This window comes from Melospiza melodia, chromosome 2 (assembly GCF_035770615.1).
Source record: "Melospiza melodia melodia isolate bMelMel2 chromosome 2, bMelMel2.pri, whole genome shotgun sequence".
NCBI classification, from domain to species: Eukaryota; Metazoa; Chordata; class Aves; order Passeriformes; family Passerellidae; genus Melospiza; species Melospiza melodia.
In genome coordinates, this window is record NC_086195.1 from 136,038,920 (window position 1) to 136,065,940 (window position 27,021).

At 39.3% G+C, this 27,021-nt stretch overlaps 1 pseudogene; it reads left to right on the forward strand.

The window, feature by feature from the left end:
- Positions 1–576: 576 nt before the first annotated feature.
- LOC134415022 (uncharacterized) overlaps positions 577–27,021 on the forward strand; it is an 84,076-nt pseudogene continuing 57,631 nt past the window's right edge.

Consider the following 27,021-nt stretch of genomic DNA (forward strand, 5'->3'; position numbering starts at 1 on the left):
AATAAGTGATCTGCCAGCTAAAGGCTTACTTTCCAGGGTGAAGGAAGCACAGGACAGCTTCAATGGAAACTAGAGGAGGAATTCCACACACTTTCCTATTTAGGTAGGCGTTATAAACAGCGCCCAAGAAAGGCTCCAGAGGGTGGATCCATCCCGAGGTTCCTACTCGGTCCCACGTGGACACGCTCCGGGATTCCCACCCGAATCCATCCCAGGATCCCCTCCGGGATCCATCCCAGGATCCCCTCCGGGATCCATCCCGGGTTTCCCACTGGGATCCATTCCGGGATCCCCTCCGAGATCCATCCCGGTATTTCCGCCCGGATCCATTCCGGGATCCCGTCCGGGATCCAGCCCGGGTTTCCCTCCCGCTCTCGCGGCGCCGCGGGCGCGAGCGCACAGCGCCACCTGGCGGCCCCGCCCGGCCCCTCAGGCCCTCCCGGCCGCGAATTGCTGTCCCTCGGGATAATTATTTTATCTAAAATACCGCTCTGAGGAATATTTCTGCTTTTAGACATGCCGCAGTTTTTTCTGCTTTTTATGTGTGATAGGTGTCTGTGCCAGCAAAGCCGACGAATGGAGCGATTTGCTTCCTGGCGTTGTATCCGTGTAGCACTGAGGGAAGGCAGGTTCGCTGCCTGCCTCTTCTGCTCTCTTGGGAAATTTAAAGTCAAAAGGGCCTCAAGTTCACCTAAAATGATTTTGTGCACCTAAAAGCTGTGGGAGCAAGGAGCAAAGAGCAGCTCCACCCCTGGATGATGAGCAGGATTTGCCCCACAGCTTCTGAAATACTGGAAATAAACCACGTTCCCTTTGCTATCCATCACCTTACCTCTATGTTAATTATGCTTAGGGAGACCACATACAAACATCCAGCATCATTAGAGCTCACCTGTCAACGTTAAACTCTGAAAATTGTTGCATTTCATTTCAAGCATAATCAAAGGGATTTTTTTATTTTTCTTTTTTCTTTTTTTTTTTTTTTTTTTTTTTTCCTCAGGGTGCACTGTCTGAGCTTTTTGGTACTGCAGGCAGCTTTTAAGGATGAAGGTAGCACGGTGTTTGAATTTAAAAAGCAAACACACGATACAATCTGTGTTAAGCAACATCCTCTAAAGCACATACAAACCCACCAGAGCAAACAGCTTCGGGCAAATTAGCAAAGTAAACAACAGAAAGCAAAGAGAGCAAGAGGAGACCAGAGAGAGGCTGCATTGCTCTTTCTTTGGAGGTCTTAAAGGGTTTCAGCAGCTCCCAGCTCCATCTGTCTGCAGGAAATCAGGTTTTTGCCACTGGCACGAGTATTAAAATTCTGCCATGGGACCGGGAAAGATGATGCTCCTGGTGCTTTGTAACTCTCTAATTAGTTTCTCTCCTGCCAAAGAACACAACATCAACATATTTTAGTACAATAACTAGTCCCAGACAATTTCTCAATCACTCCTCAGGATGTGACTGAAATTTAATCCGCTGACACCAGCTCCTGAATTGTTGATTTCACTGGAGCTCCAGTCTGCACAGACAAGGTTTTCTTCTGTCTACTTTGCTGGTAGAGGCTTAACATTCTGTGAAATAATTTAACTCCTTCCATAGGTGTTAGTCTTGGTCTTCTGTTCTTACATGCTTACCTAGCAAATTATCTACTACTTAGATTTTGTCCTGAGGCTCTGAACTATCAATTAGTACTTTATTATTGCTGTTTATTTTTTTGTCCAAATAAAAATTTAAGCCAAAATAAAAAGCTTTTTCAAAAGGTGGACTGCCTTGCAAACATGTACTGTTAAAGAACAGTTGTGAGTCAAACTGGATAATGTGTGGATTTTTCTTTGTCTCTGTAAACACTACTTCAGTTGAGAAGAACTGAGGTAGTGAGATATACTACCTCAATTCCCAGAAAATTTTAATGTAGAACCATTAGGTTGTTATTTTTTTTTAATCTTTAACAGGTACTGAAGAAAATGCTATTGACTGTACAAATTATATTTTAACAGAAGAATTGCTGCAGTAAGATGTAATTTTCTATGTGTGTGTTAACCTGTGTGACACTACAGGTGAGGATGCAATGCTCTTTAGTTCCAAGGGACATTCAGCATCTTTTAAAAACACAAGCAATCCTGTAACAAAAGGCTCCATTATTTTCCACTTTATGTATTTTCCTTTCAAATCTAATGATTTTCAGAAGTTGTTAGGGTTACGGGGTCAACAGACAGTGTAAGAGTCCATTAGGTGTAGGAGCAAGCAGAGCTCTGAAAAGCACTCAGGAGGAAAAGCATAAAAAACAATTGCCCAGCAAATATTGGAAGTATTGTTATGTGTGGTTGTTGTTTCCTAAAGCAGGGCACTCAGACAAGGAAAAGCATCCTGAGGCTCTGCCAGGGCAGGCAGGACAATGTTTGTCCCTTTTAGGGCTGTGGGGGAAATCCAGTGTCTGACCACCAAACACATCTATTTGCAATCCAAATTCAGAGGGTTTGTGGGAGCAGAACCAGGCTACACCCACTGTTTCATATTGCTGTTTTCTCTGGGCTCTGCAAGCTGGCTTTGGGGCTTGTGGTGGTGGTGCTGGCTGCTCTTCCTCACACCTGCAAGTTGTTCTAGCTCTTTCCTATAGCTAGGCATTATCCTTTAATATAATTAGACTGACAAATTATTTCCCTGGTGGTGGCGGTGGGTTGATCTTGGCCAGATGCCCACCCAGTCACTTTCTCATCCCAGCCCTCAAAACGACAAGGCAAGGGGAAATACAACTGACAAGCTCATGGATCAAGGTGAAGGCAGGGATATCACTGTCACAAAAAAGGCAGACTTGTCTTGAGGAAAAATAATTTACTTTATTGGTGGTTAAAATAGATTGGGATGGTGAGAAACAAAGAGAAAATTAAAGCTCCTCCAACTGCTTTCTCCCAGCCTCACCTTCACTCCTTCATTGCAGATTCCTCAGCCTGTCTTGCTGTGAGTGCTGTTGGGAGGATGGGGAATGGGGGCTGCCAGAGACCTGATCACCTCCTCCTCCTCTCCTCCCCCTCCTTCTCGTGGGGCCCACAGGGATGTTTCTCACACTTTCCCCCTTGTTGCCACACAGCATTTTGCCTTTCTGTCCCCACACCTTCCCTGTGTCACTCTACTGGCTGCCAGACTCTGCATTGCTCAATAGAAAGTGTTCCAAAATATTTCAGAGATGGTAAATCAAAATCAAGAAAGGCTGCACTTTAATAATCTTTTCAGCAAGATGAAGTGTATCGGCAAGATCACTTTTAGTGGGACCAGCTTTGAACATCTCCAAACTCAGACATGAGCAGTTTTCAACACATTTCCAGCTCTGGAGCCCCCTGCAATCCAGCTGAGGGGCTGGATTACTGGTGAGGAGAATTACTGGGAAGGAGAAATGTGCAGCCTTTTGGAAGTCACAGAGGTTCTTGAGCTGGTTATGCTGCAAAAGCCACTGATGTCTGAATCTTGCAAATAATTTCAGAAAGAGTTTCCTAAAAATTATTCCTGGCCTAATGGTAAGGGACACAAGGCAATGGGGAGCCATTGATGGCTCACTGCTGCAACTGAATCCTCCCTTCCTCTTTTGTTCTCCATGCTCTGGCTACTGCTCATCCACATCCCTTGCCAGAATTTTTCCCCAGCTGATTTGTATCACATAAGATTGCAAAAAATGGTTTGTAAATTAGACTGTTTCAATTCACTAGTGCAGAATGAAGAGATCAGTTTATAGTAAGGGTGAAGGGAACATCAGATGCAGAGGAAAAAAGTGAGACAGGGCTGATACCAAAAATTTCTAGGAAGATGTAAAATGGAATTGAGAGGAAGGTATGAAATGAAGTGAGAGAGCCTCCTCTTCCAGGTAGGAGGAGCCATTAGGCTGCCCATGCTGTCCAGAGACCATCTCCATCATCTTCCTCCCTCTTCTACTCTCCCTTGGGTTGGCAGCTAGATTTTAAAAATTGTCAGCTTACAAACATATCACTTAATCCTTTGGTACACTAGACAAAAATTACTTCCATATAAAAAAACATTAAGATCTGTCTTCACTCACCAAGTCAGAGCTCAGTAGCTGAAACACAAAAGTTGCTTGGGAGTCCAGTTTCTCTTTTTCCTGCCTCAGGAGGTGCTGTTTTGTATTGACTTTGTGAGAAATTTTTACTTACACATTTGTGAACTTCGGTCATCCTGGAAATGCTGGGGAGTCAAACCCAAGACACCTTGCAGCTCCTGCTGGTGGCCACTGCCATCATTGGCACTTCTGCAAATATCCTGCACTGCTGTCTGTCAAAAGACAAGAGGCATATAAAGACAGCTGATGAAAAAGGTTTTCAGGTGTCCATTCTATGTAAAAAAAAAAAAAAAAACCAACAAAAAATGAACCAAAACAACAACAACAAAAACCCCCAAAACAAACAAGCCAAAAAAAAAAAAAAAAAAACCAACAACAAAAAATCCCACCAAATTCCAAATCTTTCTCTTCTTTTTTTGGCCATTTGTAATTTAAGTGATATCTTTCTTTTCGTGAACTGATTGCTGCTTTCCCATACAATCCTTCCATGCCAAAATGACAACCAAGGATGCATGAATCCAAAGCAGTCATTTTTTTACATGATTTAGCTTCAACAAGGCCAGATTTCTGAACATTAGGAATAAAAAAAATGAGAAGAAAAAACAGACTTTGTCATTTTTGATAAATTATCAAAATAGACATTTGAGACAGTCCATTCATTCTAAAAATTCATTACTAAGTACTAGATTAATTCTCACTTAGAACTGAGAAGACCAATGCACACCAAACTCTCACCTGCATTTAAAACCCCTTTTTTTTTTTTTTTTTTAATGCTCACCCTATGTTCATTTCACTCATGCTAGTTTTGCAGTGTTCTGTAGCTCAAAGCTCCTGGTGGAGCTCTGGAGCTGAACACTGAAATACTATTGAGCAAACGTTTTTTTTGTCTTTCTGGGCATCTGGATATACGATCCCCCTGAACAGATTCCTATAAAATGCTGTATGTCCAAGGAGATTTAAGATGCATAAGCTTCAGGTAAATTTTGAACCAAATTTTGCATCTTTAGAGGATTACCTGTATGCTATTATTAATGATTTCAGTGACATTGTTAATAATGCATTTCATAAAACAGTTAAATTCTTTGTGCTTTTATAATGAAAAATGCCACAAACTGCTTTGGTTTTGGGGAATGTTGTGATTAACATGGAAGTATATAAAGAAGAGAAAAGTAGCAGGCATTGCTATTTAAAACTGACTCAACTATCAAACAATGGCATTTCAGATCACAGAATTAGACTTTTCCCAAGCTTAAAAAAATTTGAAACCTCAATTATTGACATTATGCAGACGTTCTCAAAAATTAAATAACAGATTTCTCTTTCATTCCACTTTACTACCTTTCTGCAAGTAATTAATATTCCAGGTAACTTTTGTCATGTGAAAGGTAGTAAGACTGTGTTTTACCATTGTTTTGATGAAATTTTTTGAACAAAAGATGTCTTCTATGCTTGTGGTAAGGATGACCACTGCATTTTAAATGCTTTGTATGACAACAAAGAGGGTCCCAGACTGTGGAATGAAGGTATATGTAAGAAAATGTAGAAATCCCATATTAACTCCAGTGTTATTCTTGAAACTTGAAAAAGCACAGATATTTTTATCTGACATTCTCTTCAGTCATTCTGTTTTCTGATCAACAAAGGAAATTTTCTTTCTGACAATCATACACTTACATGTCACACAGCATCTGCACTGTATTGGTAAGTGCAGAACAGGGAGAAAAACAGGCAAAAGAATCCGTGACAACCTTGTTTTTAGGGAATCTTGGCCAAAGGGTATAGGGTGATTTCAGTCATAGCTTTCAATATCTGAAGTACAAAAGGAGAAACTCTGAGGTATGCTAAAATTCCTGGATATTGGTTGTGTCACAGTTGAAAATCACTGTCTTAAGAATTCACTCCCATATGGGTAATTAGTTAGGTCAACACTTCATAACCAGATAAAAAGGTGGCTTTGTCAGTGGGTCGTTTTAGTTTCTGTTGCTATTTCCTGATTTAGATCTGAGAGCTGAAGGCTTATCAGGCAGAAGGCAACACAGCCAGTTCAGCTCAGCACCCAAAATACCAGCAGTAAAAGACAGGCAGCAAATGTCATCTTCTCACAGCAACAAATATTTTCAACAACTTTTGTTCTAATTTTGATGACAAACCCTCTTGAAAAGCCCCTTTTTTCCAAAAGTAAGTGTACCAAAATAGGGTGATTTTTTTTTCTCCTCTGAGGTAACAGCCAGAATATGCATGCAAAAAAAAGTTGTTCCAGATGTATTAGATGTTTTTAGTCTGTTATACCTGCACAAAGATTTAAAGGAAGGTGCTATTGTACTGTAAAAGAACTAGAGGGTAGCATTGTATAGAGTAGTGGAAGCTATCCTAACTAGAATGCTTCACATCCACTTACAGAGCTGCTGAACTTCAAAGAAATCAATTACAACTCCAGGATTTCCATGGAAACCCCGTGAAAAAAACACAAGATACAAAAGAAAATTAGGCTAGGAGGCATCAAAAGAAGAGCTCTAATTATAGAAGCAACAGATCATTGGAGGGAAATATTGAACTATAAGAGTCAGCACCCACCTAGCATGTGTCATAAATAAATACCACATTCTAAGGGGAAAATTCAGCAGTCAAATCTGCAGATGTGTGTCTCTGACAAGTGATTTACGTAAAGCTTCTTGTGGTTTCTGAAACATTAAATGTATTCTTTGCAGGAATATTTTTAGGCTCCCAAGCATACTTATCTCCAGACATAATATTCAGCTGGCATGCCCTGGGGAGAGTGGAATTTGAGTAGAAAGGGTTAATTTTAGCACAATTCTTATTTTACCCCATCTGATCTCTTCCTTCCTTCACCTCTCCTGCTCTTGCAGGAATAAAAGGAAATGCAATAAACCAGGCTAAGTTTTGGACCAGCAATCCTATTGTGCTTTAGCTTTTTTTTTAAAAAGTTATATCCTGATATGTTACAGGAAGACTAGAGGGGTAGCAGAAGATGGAGGTACATCATTTTAATGCAGAGAGAACTAAGGGATTGCATTATTTTACCAGAGAATTTGGATCCCAAGGACTGTCTCATTATATTGCTGAGAGAAATCAGTTGTTTAGAAAAAATCAGTTTTAAGCTGAACAAGTGTTAGTTATAATACTGTGTGATACAGAATATAATAGCTATGTTTTCTGAAACCCCAGGCTGCAAACTGAGAACTTAGACCTAGATATGTGTTTAGATAGAATAATTTTCTCAGTAGTTTTTCTAGTAGCTGTGTTTTGTCTTTAGTAAGAGAGGAATATTGATAACACACTGATGTTTTTGTGGTTGCTAGGAAACATTCATCCCAAGTCTGGGGCTCCTTTAGTTTCCTGTGCTCTGCCAGCGGGCAAGTGCACCACTACCAGAAAGCAGAATATAAGGAGGATACAGTTGTCAGCAGAACCTTCAACTTGACAAGATAATTAATCAATTACAATTAATGGCCAGCCTGCATAGACACAGAGAAAGAGCTCAGTAAGGTGTTAGGAGACATGAGGCTGAAAATTACCTCTGTGCCAAGAGGCACATGCAAGACGTGAGGAGTGTGTGAGGGACAGGTGCAGAAGTTGAAAGGATATCATTTCCCAGGGATTTCTTTGTCCTGGGTCTCCCTCCAGTATAGCCACATTTCACAGAGACAAGCAAGGCACAACTTCCCAAGAATATTTCTGAGATTCACATTCTCTGAACCTCAGAGAAAGGAAAACCAATTCTTATCTCATTTGCTGTGCCTGTTTTTATGCAAAAGTAGAATGCAATATGGAGATTGTTTACCCAAAGTGATGGAGTTTTGTTTCCTTGGCCTGTTAGGGCCAAATGTGTGCGTGTGTGTGTGTGGACTGTCAGGTAGCACTCATGAGATTCTGTGAGAGTGCAGTGGAGTGCTTGGCAGATTCAGTTTAGATGTAATTTAATATGTAATATAGTGTATATGTTCATTAAGTGTAATATAATATAGAATAATATAGTATAATAAAGTAATTTATTAGCCTTCTGCTAAGATGGAGTCCTCCTCATCATTCCTCACCTTCGTCAGGAGCAAAAATATCTACTATACTCCAGAGGCACCCAGCTCGAGCTGATCTGCTGGCTGGAAGCTCTTTGAACCAGTTGTAGCTGGCTGGAATCAGTTTGAACCAGTCAGAACTGGTCTGAACTGGTTTGGTCTGATTTAATTCTGTGCTGAGCCAAGGACAGGTGGCAGAGGCACAAGCACTCTTGGCAAAGGTGAGTGCACAAGGAGCAGAATGAGTATCTGGCGTGTGCAGCACACCTGGGGAGAGGGGAAGAAGTCAGGGAGACCTTGACAAATTAGAGGGGTGCTGTGGCCCTGGGGCTTGGCCACAGTGAAAGATCAACTTTGGCAGCCCTAAGACTCTGTGTGAGAAGGAATGCTCATCAGAGGTGGAGAGGCAACGGGAAAAGTGGGAGGCAACTCAACATAGTCGTAACATATGAATGACTGGGGGAAAACCAATTCTGCCAAAGAGTATTTAACAGCTTATGCCACAAAAAAGGGAATCATAAACTATTGCCTGACATGCCAGAGGTTCCCAAATATCAGACTGATCTCAGAGTTAGGAGGATAGCTGTGGACCTATTTCCATTTTCAGTAGTGCTCACAAACTCTGCAGATGTGCCATCCATGGCTGGTACAAACATTTACAAACATTGGTGATAGTAGAGCAGCTGTCAGACTGACTGAGGCTTTCTGACAAGGAGGGCTGACATAGGAGCAGTAGTGAAAGCCTTGCTAAAGGAATTTATACCTAGATATGAGATTCCAGAGTCAAGTGAATCAAACAGAAGTGCTCATTTTATAGTGAATATAATTGATTAAGTGTATCAGTTTTGGGGTCAGAGAGGCACCTACCAGGAACTTACATCCCAGCTAAGGCCAGCGTTGAATGGAGCTGAATGCTTGACCCTGTGTAAGTAGTGAATGATCAATCAGTTCATAGTTACTGATTTGAGAATCCTTTGTGATGCTACATTAATAATGATAATAATTTCCACCCCATGACAATCTTGTTACCCTTCATTCTGGAATAGTTATTTGTAATTATGTAAGGGAAGAGGTCAAATGCCTTGAAAAGTTTCTGTTTTCCCTTTTAGTACATTAGCAGGTGTGCTCAGTTGAAATAAAGGGAGAACTGTAAAGGAACATATTCTGTTCAGGTGGCTGGGATAGCTGCAGGTCAGGCTCTGGGTAGAGGCCTAAGAAAAGAAGCTGTGAACTGCCAACCCTTTGTATGGGAAAGAGTCCAGGGGCATGGGGACAGTGTCACAGACATTTTTTCACAGAAATGCTTTCTTTCAGATTTCTGCATTTTCTGGGAAGGCAGAGGCCTCAGAAGAGAATGTAAACAATTTTTATCAGCTGCTGTGGAATGCAATGGGATGCACCTGTTTTGACCTGTCACTGGTCCATGTTCCCATGTTTATAATTAAGGGCCAATCACAGGAGCAAGCTGGGGACAGAGTCCCTGGACACAACTTTGTTATAGATTCTTTCTATTCTATTCTTAGCTTAGCAAGCATCTGCAAACTTCTCTCTTTATTCTATTTAGTATAGTTAGAATGTATTATATATCATATATCAATAAATCCAGCCTTCTGATCAAGAAACAAGATTCACCGTCTTTCTCTCACCAGCAGCGGCCCACTCAGGACACTGTAATAGGACAGAGGGACACTGAGGGGCAGAGCTGAAGCTGACTGCCCCCAAACTTTTGCACACTTAGACTGTGAGGATATAAAAGCCCAGAAGTTCCTTTGCTCAGGGTCCCTTTTTAGTGTTACCCAGCTCAGGTGGTGTGGGTGGGACTGCCAGAGTGGCTCCTGCATGGTCGGATAGGGAAGCTTCCGTAAAATAAAAAAGATAAAAATTCTTTGAGTATGTTATCCCCTACCTGTTATTCACCCAGTTTCACTTAATCTTCTATCCTCTGTAGGTGTCCAAGGCAACTCTTCAAAATTTGATTTATTTTTGATCTCATTTAGAGGTTGCCATACAGTTGAAATGTGTTAGTTTCAAATAACTACAGTTCCAGAACTGAACAGAACAGAACATATCAATTCAGTTGCTCTCTAATGGAAGAATAAAGTACCCTAAAATGTGTGATATGTTTGAAACATGAAAGGCTGCACATGCTGGAAATGAATTAAATTATTTTAAATATTCCTGCTGTTCCAGTTCTCCAGTTCTTTTCTGACTCCCTTCATTTAGTCTTGTTAGGCATGAATGAGTGTTAGGCATGATGAGAATTCTCACAATACCTAGAATTTTAGTTCACTAAAGAAAGAGGTGTTTTTCCCCTTCATTGCTAAACTCTATCCAAAATATTACTTTCAAACTTTTCCTCAAATGGAACAGCAACCCCATTTCAATGATACATAGAGATTTTTTCAGTTTTTTTCTCCCTTCTATCATCTCCACAGCCTTTCATGCCACACTCATTAGCTGGAGTCACAGAACTGAGACAAGTAATTTAGGAAATGCAGAGAGTCAGGATGTAGCTATTGGACTCAAAGAAGTCAATCTACTGGGTGCAAATTTCCTTAAGCAACAAGGTCAGCAGATCTGATTTTTTCCCTGGGTTTTGGGGTTTGGTTTTTTTTGTTGTTGTTCTTTTGTTGGGTTTTTGGGGGAGTTTTTTGCTTGGCGATTTATTTTCTCTTTGGGAGTTTTATCTGAGTTCCAGACTTTGTCTTTTTCTCTAGGTTTATATACAGGCTGCACCCCTGATGGAGTTAGTTCCAGAAATCTCAACAGGCATGTAAAGATCATGTGGCTGTGCAAGGGCAGCTCTGTTCCCTAGGCTTTTGTTCTTGTGCAGTGGCTCTGATATGTCTGGGAAGCTATGAGCAAATTGCACATGTATGACACAGCTGACTTGCTCATGAGCTACAGCCCTGAAGTGTTTGGAATGGATCAGACAATGCATTAGCACATAGAATTCAGTGGAAAAATATGGAAAATATCAATTACATTCCTTTTTTTTCCCTCAGTAGATTAAACTCATATATTCAGTTTCCAGTAAAACCCCTTTACCCTGCAGTCTTCTGTTGGAAAGGAGGGCAGAGAGCAACCCTTTCATCTAGTCTGCTGTATTTTTAATTGTGTTTTGCTAATGGATTATGTGCAGGATGTGGAGCTGCAGAGAGATGAAGCTTGCCTGAAATGAGTATTTTCCCCCCAAAGACAGTGGAATGAGAGCATTAATCTAAGGGGATGAAGGCTTTTATGCCCAATGAAAGGGCTTTGCTTTTCAACAGGAGGCTGAAACTTGTACCCTGCACACTCCCCAGCCAGAACTGCTTTGTGCTGCATAATTTACTCCATCACTTACTCCAGTGAGCAGGATGTTCACTTGAGAAGTAAGTTAAAATTACAAGTTGCAGGGGATTCTAGTTTATGTTTCCTGTGAGCACTTGTCCTGCAGAACAAGCCAGTGTCAGCTGGAGAAATTTATGTTTTCTGGCTGAGAGTAGCTGGGGTGCCAGTGGCTAAGGGAGCAGCCTCAGGCAGGGGTGGGAGAAGAGATCTGTTTAAAACCTCTCAGGCAGAAGGTGGAAGCTACTGTCACTTCCAGGGCAGGTGTGGAGAGGGCATAATGGTTTTGTCTCTCTTGATCTTTAGAGTCCAGAGGAAGGAAAGGAAAAGAAAGATATCAGGAATTTCCCTCCTCAGAAAAGGTCTAAAATGACTCTTTTCTATGTAGAAAAAAAAACCAAAAAACAACACCTTAGGTTTTTGTTTTGGGGGAGAAGGAGAAGAGATAAAATCTATTTATTTTAAACCATACTGGAATGTTTTCTAGCACCTGAGTTCAGCTGCCACCCAATTAGACTTAGGACTAAAGAAACTGTGTGAAAACTGAACATGGAATCATTCCATCAGCAGCATGGAGTATTGCAGCTTCGACTTCTTTTATGGCTCAGCCACAAATGATTCAAAACAGCTACATGATGAGAATAGAACATACACCTGACTAAATGATGAAAAAAGGTGTAAATCTGACAAACTGTAAGCTGTATCTTTTATCACGACAAATAGAACTATGAAGTAGTGGAAGATCAAATCCAATAAACTGAAAAAGCTGTTCTTACTGCTGCTGAATGTGACATGCATAAGGTCCTTGAGGAAGCTAGGCATGGCTGCAAAAATCTTACACTAGGGACTTTAGGTACTGGAAATCATCTTCTGTGAACTTAGCTTGTCTGGCTGCAAGAAAAGGGGTTTAAAATGCTTTCTGTCATTCATGAAAGAGCCAGCCTAGCTGGCAAAGTGAAAGCAGACCCCTGGTAACTCAGCCCAGTCCCACTGCCCCAAACCAGGAGTCTGATTCTCAGCTGAACCTCCTGCCCTTGCTTATGGCACCTGAAACTTGCAGAAGTGATTTTACACTCAGTTTGTATCAGCATCAACAGCCACAGAAACTTTCCCCATGGCATATCCCAGATGCATCAGCTCACAGTGTGAGGTAACCAAAAAACCCTCAAAAAACCAATCAAATAAATGAGATATGTTTACACGGTGGTTGGTAGGAATTAATTTCAGAGGCATGAATTTCATGCCTCTTCAGGCAAGGGGAAACAAATTGTGAAGCCACTTGTTGGCCAAACCAAGCCTCTTTTGAGGCTTGACCATCTGCAGCAAGAGGGGAGATCTGGAACAAAGTAAATTTTAGAATGTGGAAAAAAGCCAATAGAGAATCAATTTGACAGTCTGGCCCATAAAATATGTACTTTAAATTAATTTTAAGAAAGCAGCATGTGTGTTTTTGACAGTGGCAATTTGCCCATGTGTATTAACATTTGGGTGCCACCAAAGCAACTTGAAAAGTTTGGACTACTTGCTAAAACTTCAGCAAATTTCTCTCCCTCTCACTGGACCTTCATTTTTGAAAGATAATATTTAAGTTGTTCTCCTTTTCTTCAGTTTGAGGAAATGCATAACACTTGGTTTCAAGATATGGAAACATACCAGAAAAATATGGCTGATGTAATGATTTGATTTCAAGTAATTTCAGTTATTTCTTAACAAAGAAAATGCCTTTTTGGGAGGGAGCTGAAAAGGTGTCCAAAAAAGGAAAACATCCTTCTCACCCTAGTACTGAGAATTTTTGCCCTTTTCAATTTTAGGGTGGTTCAGAGGAGAAATATGCCCAACTAGACCTGCCACAGTAAATTTTCTAAAACTGTTAAGTTAAAACCAGGCTTACTACACTCATATGTATTCTGTAACATTGTGCCTGTAGGGACAGTGGCATAGAGTTTTATCTGCAATATTATTTTTCTGGCATTTGTGACAAACCATAAACTACAGGACTGAGTTTTTAAATGGAGATATTTCCCGTTATTAATCTAGTGAAAGTAGGATTCTGCTATTGTAAACTAGCAGCAAACTTGCTCTCAAACCATATTTCCAGTAGCTCTCATTTTGCTGCAGATGTAATTTCAGAGAGATATATGTTTCTCTCATCCCAGTGCTACTGCTGAATTAAAATATCAACAATATCTATGAATTAAATGTGCCTCATCAACACTTTTTACAGCAGCTGAGATAGCATTTCATATTTTTTGTTTACAAACAGCAATAAATATAGTCATGTCTATTGATCTTTATTATCGTTAAGATTTATCAAGCAGCTCTTACGCTCCTGGCCTTGCACAAAAGGAAGAACAAGAAAAAAAAAACTATGAATTCCCTAAATGCAGTTTCTAAAATAACACCAACATATTTAGGATGTTGGAGTCCTGCTTTTGAGCAAGGTATGTATCCAACTATGCTTCTGTTCATTGGCAGGAGTATGTCTGGGACAAATTCAGCAGTGAGTACCACATTGCACATTTTCCTAGTGCCAAAAATCCTAAAGGATGCTTTTCACCTCTCTCCCTGGAAGCTGCCTTCATCCATCACACAAATGTGTGGCCTTCCAGTACCTGAAGAGAGCCAGCAAGAAAGATGGAGGGAGATTATTTACAAGGGCCTGGAGTGACAGGTAAGGGGAAATGGATTCAAACTGACAAAGAGCAGATTTAGATTGGATATTAAGAAAAAATTATTACCATTGTCAGGAAAATGAATCCACAAACATCAGAGGTTTATGTCCAAAAAGGATACAGAGGAGTCCTTTGGCTTTATTCAGATAAAGGGAGAGGCCATGAGGCATTCCCCTGGGATCTCTCAAATTTTTGGAGGATGCAGCCTCCCTTTTTATCCTAATTTCCCAGCTGCATTTCCCTCTCTCTTTCCCCATTGGCTGGGGTGCTTGAGAGGTACAGAATTCCTGATGCACCTGATACCAAAGATTTCCCTCTCGTGTATAACGCTCCCCTTATATTTTTAATTCTTATGGAATTTAGGGGTTTTTCTTCCCCATTGTTTCTTTCATCTTTCAATGTCTAATTTCATTTATCATTTTATTTGTAAAAGCAAATATCTTTTTTTCCGTTCATCTATCAGTGGAATCCTTCCCACTGTTTCTTTTATCTCCCAGTGCTAGTTTTATCTCCCAGCAGACCCACAGCTTGTTTGTAAGGACAAATCTGCTATTCCTCTCGCCATGAGGATGATGAGTCACTGGAAAGGGGAAGAAGCTGTGGCTGCCCCATCCCTGGCAGTGTTCAGGGCTGGGTTGGATGGGGCTCTGAGCAACCTGGGGTAGAGGAAGGTGTCCCTGCCCATGGCTGGGGTGTTGGGGCTTTAATGTCCTTCCCAGCACAAACCATTCTATGATTGTAGCATTCTACACATGCTTTTTTTCAGATTAGACACCAGACTACTGTGATTTATGCAGGAGCAAGCAAGTAATGTCCCCCTTCTACTCTTTTGTGGCTAGAAGAAAATAATAGAATTTGAAGGGCTCAGTTCTAAGCCAGGATGTGCTTATGCCTCAAGTCTCTTCTAAAGAGGATGAAAAGAATTTTCAGTGAGTTCATCCCAAGAGGAGGGTGCTTACTAAATGGCACAGCACACAGTGCTGAGTTGTTACCTTAGAGCTGCATCCAGCTGAGGAAACAGCTCATGAGCTTGTTGTTGTTTCACACTGAAACAACAAGCTCCACGCTGAAGTGGAGGCTTTATAACACCTGCCTGTGCATGGATGCATTCTTCAGGATAGATCCTAGAAAAAAAGGACATTCAGGATCACTGTAGTACTTTTGAGAAACCAAATAGATTATCTAGTAAATTATTAAAGGGTCAAGAAATCAGCCCCAATCAGAATTTAAGCATGTAGCCCATCATTATATTTTATTGCCCTCTTTCTCCCCCTTCCTCACCATCACATGGAATTTACTCACACCCACCTAGAAGTCTGGGAGCATTAAACTGAAGATCTATCTGCATGAAAAAGATTAAAGCCTTGACCCATCACCTGTCATCTGGATGAAGTAGCATCTCAAAAAGAGCAGTGCTTTTCAAAAAGGCAGAGCTTTGGCTAAAGGTTGTTTTCCCAGATGTAGCACAATCCTACTAATTTTAATGGAGCATGACAAATAACCAAAGGCAGAGTCTGATCATTAATTTGCAATTAGAATCACTTTATTTCTACATTTAAGCATTTTATTCAGTGTTTCCTATCCAAAACATTATACCAAGCCAAATTAAATTGGTTCAAGATTGATTTAGTTAAAGTGGTGCGAAACTCCCATGTAGACACTCTTAAATTGTTTTAAACCTGAAACATCAGCCTAGGTTAAATTGATTCCTCACAAGATTAGCAAGATCAATATATCATCCATTTTTAACCTGTTTAGTGGTACCCACTAAGTAAATTAGTTTAAAAACCTAATAATTTAACAACACGTGCTGAGACTAGTGTTTATCATGATGATCACTATTGTCTTCTTGTTTCCTCTGAAGCTGGTGATTCAGATCTTGTGCCCAATCTGGCAGAGTGAATGTGATGGCACTGAGGCACTCCTGGGTGCAATCACAGGGGTTTTAACACTAGAACAGTGCAAATCTGCATGAAAGTTTGGCCTTACTTTCAATTAACCACCCAAAGCAATGGATTGCCAGCATTTGGGATTTTCTCTGTGCAAATGCGAAGCCTGTGTTTTTCATTTTAAAAGGCCCATTTAGATCAAACACTGTTTTAAAATGGAAGCAGTAAAAGCATTGCCTGGGGAAAAGGATGTTGGGGAGGGAAGGAGGAAGACATTGTTGCTCTCTACCTGAAAGGAGATTGTAGCCAGGTAGAATTTGTTCCTTCTCCCAGGTAATCAGCAACAGGATGAGAGGAAACAGCCTCAAGCTACACAAGGAGAGATTTAGCTTGGGCAAATTCTTGTCAAAATTATTTTTAAATTGTCCCTAAAGGTACTAATCCACGTATGGTGAAATGACAAAGAAAAAAAAAGAAGTGATACAAGAATTGCGATGAAAACTTGAGCTTTTAATGGATTAAAACAATCTACAAAATTAGGAAAAGTACAAATTTCACCAATAACATGGCTCATATGCAGAGATAATTAAATTTTAACTTAGTCGGTGATAAACAGCTTCAAACAGAGTAGCATCTTCCCAGTGAGGTGCAGGAAAACATTTTCTCTGTTTCTTTCAGTTGATTCTCAAGGTCTCATCCCTTGGCAAGTGCAAAGCCACACCACACCAGACAGCTCATGTGAGTTTGACAGCTCCACTAAAGAAAGAGAAAATATCTTTCTGGGTACCATGTTATAGCCAATATATGGCACAAGCTTGGGAAGGGGAAAAGTAATTAAATTCTTATGATAAAATCTAAATTTGATTTTACTATGGGATAGGTTGTGATATAATTGATCCAATCTTTTGTAAGCAATGAGTTATATCTTACTTATTTCATATTTTTGCAATCAAGAAGGCTTTTGAAGATATGCACCTGTAATTTTCAATATTGAATTAAGAAGTTTTTGTCTTTGATAGCCACCTAATAAATGAAGGATAGTGAATCCTTTTCCAAGTTTTATTCCAGTAAAACATACCAGTCACCAAGAAATTCATACCATCAAAGGTTTATTTTGTGTTAAGACTTAAAAATCACCAGAAACTTCAAGGAAAATGGCAGGATATTAAAATAGGAGGAGGAAACAGGATTTCCCAGTTAAGCAAACCTGTATTTGTAAACATTATGCAGACTTTAAGGTGTCTCCTGTCCTAGCAGAGTATGATTGATAAAAATGATCAAGGACCCAGACAGGAGAGCACAGAGTGAAAAAACGCTGGGGCGGGGGACAGGCAGAGGGCAGGAATCCTTTAGGATTGACCTTTGGCTGATAAATTGGTGATGTCCTCATTAGCAGCAACCCTGCTGCTTGCCCTCAATAAAAGATAATGTCCTGTTGTTAGCACTGTTCCCCTCTGTGTGATTTAATGCTACTATTACAGTGCAGATTCCATTTAAATGGATTAAGGTTTAAATGAAGACAAAATATTTTTTGGGTCTGCAGTGTTTGTCTCTGAAGCAAGCAGTTCACTTTCATTGCCTGTGACTGGAAATTGGCAGGTTATAGGGGAATTGACCAGATCACATTAGAAACAAGGTTTTCACAAGGTATTACCTATAAAAAACCCAATTTGGTTAATATGCTCTCAGTAATATTTCACAGGCAGTTAGTCTGCTTATGATAAACTTTTTAATGCACAGTTACACACATCATCATTGTCCCTCAGGGAAAAAAAATAATAAAAAAAAAACTGTTCTAGAATTTCAGTATTATCTTAGGATGCAAAGTTTGTGAGGTTCAGAATGTAGCAAGTTAATGAATCACATTAACTACTACAGGCAAGAGATACATGATTCTAAAAATACAGAAAGAGATGCCATTACTGATCTGTGACTTGACTGGGCAAGTCTTTTTTTTGCTTCTGAAGAATTGTTTTAAACAAAGAAGCTTAAGCCTTTCAGTTTGCTCCCCAGAGGTGCTTACATTTCAATACTGTACTCTGGGAGTCAATTTGTATTTTCAAGACAAATGACCAAAGTTCTAAAGAACAAAGATGTTCAGCAATCTCTCTCATCAAATGTAATTATAGAGTTATTTTAACTACTCACAGAGACAGATTATAGGGTCCTTTATTAACAATAGCTCAGCATAACAAAATCCTTCATGCTGTTTGAAATCTCCTAATAAATGATGTAGGAAGCATCATGACACAACAAAAAGCAATGTGGTCACAGGAAAAAGCAGATGATTTAAAAATTCTCATCTATTACTTCTGTGTTCTTTGCCCTTATCACTTGTATTTATGATCCACCACACAATCCTGCACTCACCTTTGATCATATGCACACCAGCTGAAACCATCCCAAAACCAGCCTTCCATAAAATTGTATTTATTTCCAATTCATGAAAATAAATATGAAAACATGTTTGCTTCCAGATATGGGGAAGCAAATGGATGTTGTCCTGATCTGGTGAGATGCAGAAGCATATGAGAATCTGTGAGGATCCAGTGTGGGACCACCTTTGGGAATTGCACTGGGAGCAGGCAGGAGGGAGATTTCCCCTTTTCACAGCCTGGAGGTGGGAGAAGGGGTTGAAGCAGCACAATTTCAGCATTTCCCCTCCCTCCTTTGGGCAGGGCTGCACACAGGCAGCAGCACCAGCTGCCCAGGATGCACAGAGCTGAGAGAGAACAGATCAACCACCTCCAGAATCTGCTCATGCACAGGCTCTTCAAATCCCAAATCTCTCAAATGGGGAGCTCCCATTTCTCTCAGCTTTCTGCACCTTCCAGAGGAAAGAGCAGGTGATCTCCACTCTCTCTTCAGGCGTATTTTGTGCTGCTTGTTGAGCTCTCATTCCCCCAGGTAATCAGCTCTCACATGTGCCATTTCTCTTTCACTGTGCCAAACAGGGGTTTAATTAAAAGGTTTGCTGTTTCATCCTGGATTTTTTTCAGGAAAAAAAAATCACAAAATTGCAAGAAGCAGCTGCCACTCTACAGAAAGATATGCAAGCAACAGAAGGGCTGACTGGAATAACAATATCCAAAAGACTTGAGTAATGTGAAATTATTCAAAGCGACTTGCAATTGGGACTTGTTTCCTTTGAGAAATTTGGTTGGGGAGATGTGGGTGAGGGTGGGTAACCCTTGACATAAATTAGTTTAAATAGTGCCTGTGCTTTCTTTTCTTGGTTTGTATCTGACAGTAGGAAAAAATCTATCTCTATTATCCTGGCAAGAGCACAACCTGGATTTGTTGTGCCAAGTATGGGCTATTTTGCCTGGTGTGCAAGAAGCCAATCCACACACAGAGTTGAGCTATTTATTTCAAGTCTGTATTGAGCTGGGTGCTAGGTGGCAAATCCACACATCTAGCACAGCCCCAGTGTGCCAGCTGCTTGCTTGTGTACACTTCCAACAGGGAGGGATCAACATTTCCCACACATGCAACAAGCTAAAGCTCTAAGCAATGGCTACAGCTGCCTTTGTTTCTGTTTCATTATACTGATGATGAAATTATCAGTATAATAATTGGGTTGTGAATTTAAGATGCATCTTAGGAGAATAAGTGTAGTTTGTGATTACAGGTAATTGCAGAAGCCAGCAGAACACCAGAAACTGCCTTTTGCCCTCTCAGGAAGGGTCTCAGGGGGACTCTTCCTCACCCCCACCCCTCCAACAAAATTTTTTTACTATGCATCCTCTATTGGGAAGGAGTTTATGTGAGATGGGGGCTTCTGCAGGTGGATTTCACTGTAATAATGGCTAAATATTAGCACAAAGTTCAAGTAAAACTCTTCTTTGGCTCTCTCAGCCGCTTTTTATGGTGTTATCTCCTTTCTTGATTGGATTTATGATGCTTCCTATTATTGCTTTCAAGTCTTGGCTCCTAGCTCCTACTTGCAGAGATAAAACATGTTATGTATTGCAATAGATTTGCCAGAAGCTTTTCAGAGGATTTTACAGGATTCCTACTCTCATAACCAGAATTTCTGGAACTTTCTTAAACTCCATTTTTCCATTTTCTTGGGAGTACCATATCCACATTAAATGGCCCAGCACTGCCATGAGATGTAGGATAAATTTGTCAATAGAAATGACTGACTGTCCCTTGGTGCTGAAAACCTGAAACTCAGGATCTGCACAATTTTAATTACTCAAAGTCATCATTGAATAGTTCTGGCTTAGTTTTGCAATTGTTTTTTTATGAACTTTCAGTATATTTGGACGAGGACAGAATTTTGCCTTTATGTATGATATTTCTTTTTTTAAAATATTATTTCATTCTGATCACAGCTCTTACCATGACGTCTTTGCTGTCATGTATATTCACACATAAAGATAAAAATGTTTCTGCTTGTGACACCCCACCCTTAAGGTGGAGTGGAGCATCCAAGATTCATAAATGCTTATTGTTGAAGGGAATAGAAGAAGTAGGAGGGTCCACCAAGAAGTCACAAAATTTTATTAGTAAATTGCATATTGGGTATGAAAATTTTTATAGTAGTCCCTGACCTACTCTATAAGCACATGGTAGTGGATTTTGTATAAGAGTGAAGAGAGAAAGGAAGAGATTAATGAGAGAAAGAGATTTATTTTTTAATTTCCCCTCCAAACATTAAAGATCACTGTTTGATAATCTGCTCTTTGAAGACATAATTTAGCAAATTAAAGATGCACTTACAATTATTAATTTATATACACATTATTTCTTTCTCACTCTATTTAACAGTAGGAGGTTACTTTATAATTTTATGAACTTAGTAGGAGTGAGAAAAAAATCTCTTTATATTAATAATGTAATTACTTCTACTGTCCTGTTCCTGTAATTACCATTGTTTTTCTTGATTACAAAAAATAGCTTTAAAAATGCAAATTTTTTGAAGTTGCATCTTCACAGAAGCAACACAACTGTAAGGACAGAAGAACTGAAATGCAATATAAATGTCAAATGCCATCAAAAGTTGGAAGTTTTAAAAGGCTTTCTAAAATGGGTGGATTTTTGTTTTCTTTTTTTTTTTAATTGGTGGTAATTTTGGAAGGTTGCATTCAAAATCAACTAGTGTCGGTTAAATCAAAAATAATTTCTATTTTGGTAGCATTTTCAGGAATTATTGCTGTCTCCAGCATGTTCAGGAGGTAAAGATCACCTAAACTTTTTCTGATGATCAGAGGTGTGTTCTGGCTCTACAGAAACCACTGGCAATGCTCCACTTCCTCTAACTGTGCTTTGCTTTATTTCCCCAATTGTTCTGGTGTTGGCAGTTTTTCACTAAAAGTATTGCTCTTCTTTCAAGAAGAGTTGGATGTAATCTAGACTGATCTTAATATTTGTTTAGCGGTGTCATCTACACACACTGAAAATCTAACAGGCATTAATAGGGCTGGAGCACAATGCAGAATTATGAGCTGGGAACACAGCAGCAAGGCTACTGAAAGTCTTCAAATACTATGATGTATATTTTGTCAATCAGAGTCGAAAAATAATGTCAGATAATTTGGAGACTGAGAGCACGGTGGCTGTTTTTACTGCTAAGTGACTCAGAAAAGCAGCAAGGGAAGGCAAAGTCATCCCTACTAACATCTGACACCTTGCCCCCAAATTATTATGGCACATCCTTGGCACTGCCTGCATGCAGAATAAGACAGAACCCCCCTGCAAAACGATCTCAACAGAGCAAAATGCTAACAAAAAACCCAAACTCCCCCAAACAAACAAAATCCCAAACCGAACCCTGCATCAAAAAGCAACTCCTATCCAAAAATTAAATAGTTCTTTCAAATATCTTTTTCTCCCTCAACCACTTTGCCAATAAATGGCTGTATAATTACCAGCTTAACTTCCACAAACCAGATGGTTTACCATGGGTAAAGAGTAAATCTTACATTTTTTTCAGGCAATTGGTCTCATTTTAGACCATAGGCTCATTTTTTCTTTCTTCTCTTCCAACTATTTGCTGAATGCTATTTGCTGATATGCAAGCTAAATTATGCAACTTAGGGGTCTTTCTTTCTTTCTTTTTCTCTTTCTCTCTTTCTCTCTTCCTCTCTTTCTCTCTTTCTGTCTTTCTCTCTTTCTTTCTCTCTTTCTTCCTCTCTTTTTTTTTCTCTCTTTTTTAAAAGAAATTTGGGGTATGGCAGTTAGTGTTGGATTCTTTTGACCTTCCTCTGAAAATAAATATTTTTTAAAATAAATATCTTTTTCTGGACTTCTCCAGTGGCAATAGTCTACTAATTGCAGCACTTGAGGGATTTTTTTTTTTTGTGATGAATCTTTAAAAAATCAGATTTACATGTAGGCACGTATTTCAATTGGGGTATTATTAGGATAGACAATATGTGGAAAAGCAGCAGTGTAATACAGCTGGAAAACAGAAGCTTAGTCTTTGAACTAAGGAAAAAAAAATAAAATGGAAAAGCGGAAAGGGTGTTTTAAGAGGTAAGTAAGTAAGTAAGAGGAACCAGAAAGAGCAAGCATTTTTGGAGGTGTAAATGTGCTTGGTTCTTTCTTTTAAGTTAGCCTTGAAGGTTTAATTCTGAAGTGTTTTAAAGCTGGCAGTGCTGAAAGCAAAAGCAGCAATCCACATGCAGCTTTTTCCCGGCGCTTGCAGTGAAAGTCCAACCCATGGTTCACACAGGTTTGTGAACTCTTAAGGGGAACCCCTTGCCTCGTGTGTGAGCAGCTCCTGGGGGAGAGTTAGTCACTGCACACAGCTCTAATGATGGCTTGCCTGTGTTAAATTAATGGCATCCTTGGGGAAAAAGGTAATAACATTTTTTCTTATTAACCTAACTGGCTGCAGGACTCTGCTCTAGTTCTGTTCAAATTCATCAGCAAAACCATTTTTTTTGTACATTGCCTTGAGTTGGAAATTTTGATTCTCAGAGCTGGGAGGGCAAAAGGCAGTTTCTGGTGCTCTGCTGGCTTCTGTAATTACCTGTGATCACAAACTACATTTATTCTCCTAAGATGCAGCTTAAATGTAAAACCCAATGATATTCCATAAATCCTCAAAATAAATTTTTTCATATACAAATCATTCACTTAACCTTTTTAAGTCAATCATTCATCCCCTTTATGAAAGACACCGTAAAAACTAAAGCTGAATAAGGAAATTGAAACAGAAAGGAGAATCTACAGGTTAGAACAACACAGTTTTCCAGATAAAGACCTAAAAGACTTATTCATTTAATATGCACTGCTTTATCAGCCATGGAGAACAATACTTTGCCTCAAAAGATTGAGTCCTCTGAGAAGAAATCGAATTGAACAGAAAAGAAAATCAAAGCGGGGACATTTTCTTTCAGAAAACTTTGTTCATTATGCAGTACTATGATACATGCACACTCTTAGAAAGGAGAAGGAAAAATGTTCCTGGGAAATTCTGTGCAATATAATGTCAAAATTCAGTGGAATGGAAAGAGGTTTATGCTACCAAAAACGCATCTAGGTTTTCAGAATAAAGGACACACTTCGTGTTCCTTCTTCTAAAGCATCTCCGTAGTACAGTTCTTTAATGCTATCAACTACATTTTGACTTGTTGCTAATAAACTTGCCTCAAGTGTTGAAGTTTATTATCTGTAGCATTCTGAAATTGTTGCATCACGTGAAACGTGAATTTCACCAACAAACACTAATGCTACTTGCCAGACAAGGGAAGCAAAGGTGAGTTTTATACAAGAGTTAAATCCTGCTTATTTTTCTCCTGATCCTCTGGGTCAAACCCTGTCTCTTTTTATTTGTGTTTCAGAATGTAAGATTTTTCATATGTGAAGGTAAAATCAGAAGCCTCAGCAGTCAGCCCACTTGTTTCAGTAATTGCTGTAATTGAACTAAGATGAGCAATGCTGGGTCCCCACTTAAAAGCTGAGGGAAAATCTACTTTGGTGAATTGCAGCACCACTGTTCAGGCTGCAATGTGGTGATAAGAGTGTCATGAGGGTAGGACTGTCAGCTCTCCAGAGCAACATCAGCTGTGAGAACAGAAATTAGACTAGAATGCTGTTGCAAACTAACTCTGGAGAGGTATATTTAGAAAATTAATTCTCTTATTAAGCTAATTCTCTGCTAAAGCACCTTGCATTTTTCTTTATAAGTCAATACAAGTCACTTCACATCCTATTACCCATGAGAACTTTAGAAAACTCCATTTAAAATTCATGGGAGACTATTATCTAATGATTCATTTCATTAATAACTCATCTCCCTGTGGTTTCTAGGCCACAAATGCTCCAGACTCTGCAGGCTTCTTATGCCACTGGTTCACAAGAACATTTTAATTGCCTCATTTTTGGCAAACGTGGAACGTTGGATCGGTCTATGAAATGCATGACAGTAGTGCCGGAGAAATCTTTAAGCACATAAAAAAGAAATCCACATGTAATGATGATGTAGGATTGCTCCTGCTGCTATCCACAGGAAAGGAACCTCTGTTTTAATCATCTCACTTTTTACATATATAGTGAGAAAGCTAGCAACAAAAAAAATAATAGCTACTACTATGGGAAAATAAAATCTGATAACTGCTTTAAGGATGTTAAAATAAGGAGGCTAAAGACAAACTGAAAAAAAAACCTTAACCACAAATTCTCAAATTTCTCTTAGGTATGTACTTCTAAAAGCAGAAGTCTTAAATGTGTCAGGAGCTGGCTGTTAATTACAACTGTTCTGACTAAAATCTCATGGAAGGAGTTGATACACGATGGCCTCTGCGCTCAGTACTTTCAGCAAGAAAGCTCCAGGTGTTCCACAATGCCTTCTCCTGCAGGTGGATAATCCCACAAAACACACTGTGCTCTTCAGAGCCCCTCCTCAGGGAGTTCTGCATGTAGCAGGAGTGGCTCCCAGCTGCAGAACTGGTTGGGGTCTGTAAATACTTCCTACCTGGTTGAGGTCGAGGTAAGTACGTTGATTTATTAGTGGGTTTTAGTATTTAAATATTTAGTATTTAGTAGTAGTGGGTATTAGTATTTAAATAATCAAGTCAGACTTAGCTGCATGTTTCACATCTGATCTAACACTCAAACTGGGCTTAATGGAACAGTTTATCCTGTCCTTTCTATACCAGAGGTAGTTCTCCTGCTTTCTCTGCTAGGAAGCACAACATTCAAAGTTTCTTTGAAAAGATCAAGGTACAGAAAGCAAAGTCCGGTTGTACTGATACAATCTCATATTTGAACTTCCAAATTTGATAGCTGGATGTGGATTTGCTTTCCCCTTGAACACACACACTTTAGGGAACCCCAATCTCTTTTGAGATCACCCAGGGACTGCTGCAGCACATTTAACATCTCATCACCCCCAGTTTGCCAAGCTGCCAGAACAGACAGATCTCCTGGGGGCACCCAATGGATGCTCAGATACAGATGAGGAGCACAGAGCTGGTACCCAAACCCTCCTTTCTGTGCCTGTACTCATTTTAAAGAGGTGACAACATCCATTTAATACTACATCCATTGAAGCTTCATATCCTATAAACTGATTGAACAAGGAGTGCTGTAATTTTTTTTTTCAAGTGGGTGCCATTCAGATTTTTATTGAACTGAGCCTCCAGCCCTTCTATGTGGGTTTTTGGGTTTGGTCAGGAGTTAGATGTGCTCTGCAAACTCCTCCTCCTCCTGTCTCATCCCACATGAGTTTCTGCAGAAGATCATCCAACTCAATATGAACATTGTCGTTCCAGGAAAAGCAGTTGTTACATTTCTGTTCTGAACACAGCCTGAATAAAAAGATTTACATGGTAAATGCCTCTGAGTAACCTGGAATCAGCATGAGGGGCATTCAGTCCCATCTTACATATTTAATTGAAGCATCTCATAGTGCTCTGGACCCCATAGTAATTGAAAAATGAGCTAAACCCAAGGAATTACTGCATTTCTAAACAAATCATTTTGAAGTAGACAGTCTCGTAACCAGAGGAAAGTCATTAAATTGGAAATCCATGCTGAGCTGTAAAGTGCATTATATATTCCTTGATGTATTACCAGAAAAATACTTATTAAAGCAAAGCATGGTAAGAATATTCAATTAACTCTACATCCATGCAAATTAATTTTCTTCTGATATTGAATTTTTAGTGGCCTTTCCATTTCTGCATTGGGTTTAATATTACAAATAAACCACCAATCCACCCTCCCCAAAAAAACCCCAAAACAAACCCCACAAAAACTGAAACAAAGCACAAAAGATAATTGTATATTTTTAAAAGCAATACAGGCTTTGTTAGGTTCCCCCAGATCTCACAAAGAAAATAGAAAGTATTGGTTTCTAGTAGTACTTCACAGAAACTGGTGGACTATTTAACAGTAGGATCTTATTATTTATTGGTTTTGCATTTAATTTATGAATTTAGTTAAAAAACAAGTGATTTATGTAAAATAAAGTAAAAAGACAAAAAAAATATTCTGGCTTTCATGGTTCTCATGTCAAATATATTCTTCATAAATTAATCACAGGAGTCCCAATGCAATGTTACCTCACCTGAAACTGTTGAAATATGAATAAAAACGTTTTTACTGTCATTTGGTGGAAAAAATAAAATTTCTTTAATTTTTCACCCTGTTGCTGAGATGTGTGCACCCATTTATTGAAACACTGAGAGACACAAGTATCAGGTGTGTATTTCTTGTAAAATTAATAGCATTAACAAAATTACACATGAGGTTAATACTTTCCCTAAACCAAGGAAGTATTGATCATTAAAGCCTTAACTATGTGCTTTGAAAAACTTAAATAGGTTTGGGTTTCATTCCAATTTTTGACAACTTGTTTCCAAATCTTAGTCAAAGACCTAAGCTGCTATTTAATTGAAATCAGATTTTTAATTTTTTTTTATGCTGTTGAAGATTTTATCAGATCTGGTTACTGAATCCAAAGCTCAGTTATGTGGGGTTTGCAAATTCAATTGCAGCATTGAATGATGGAACCTTCCTTCAGACTAAAGTGCTGAAAATGTATAAGCTGAAAGATAAATATTTATATTTTCATATAT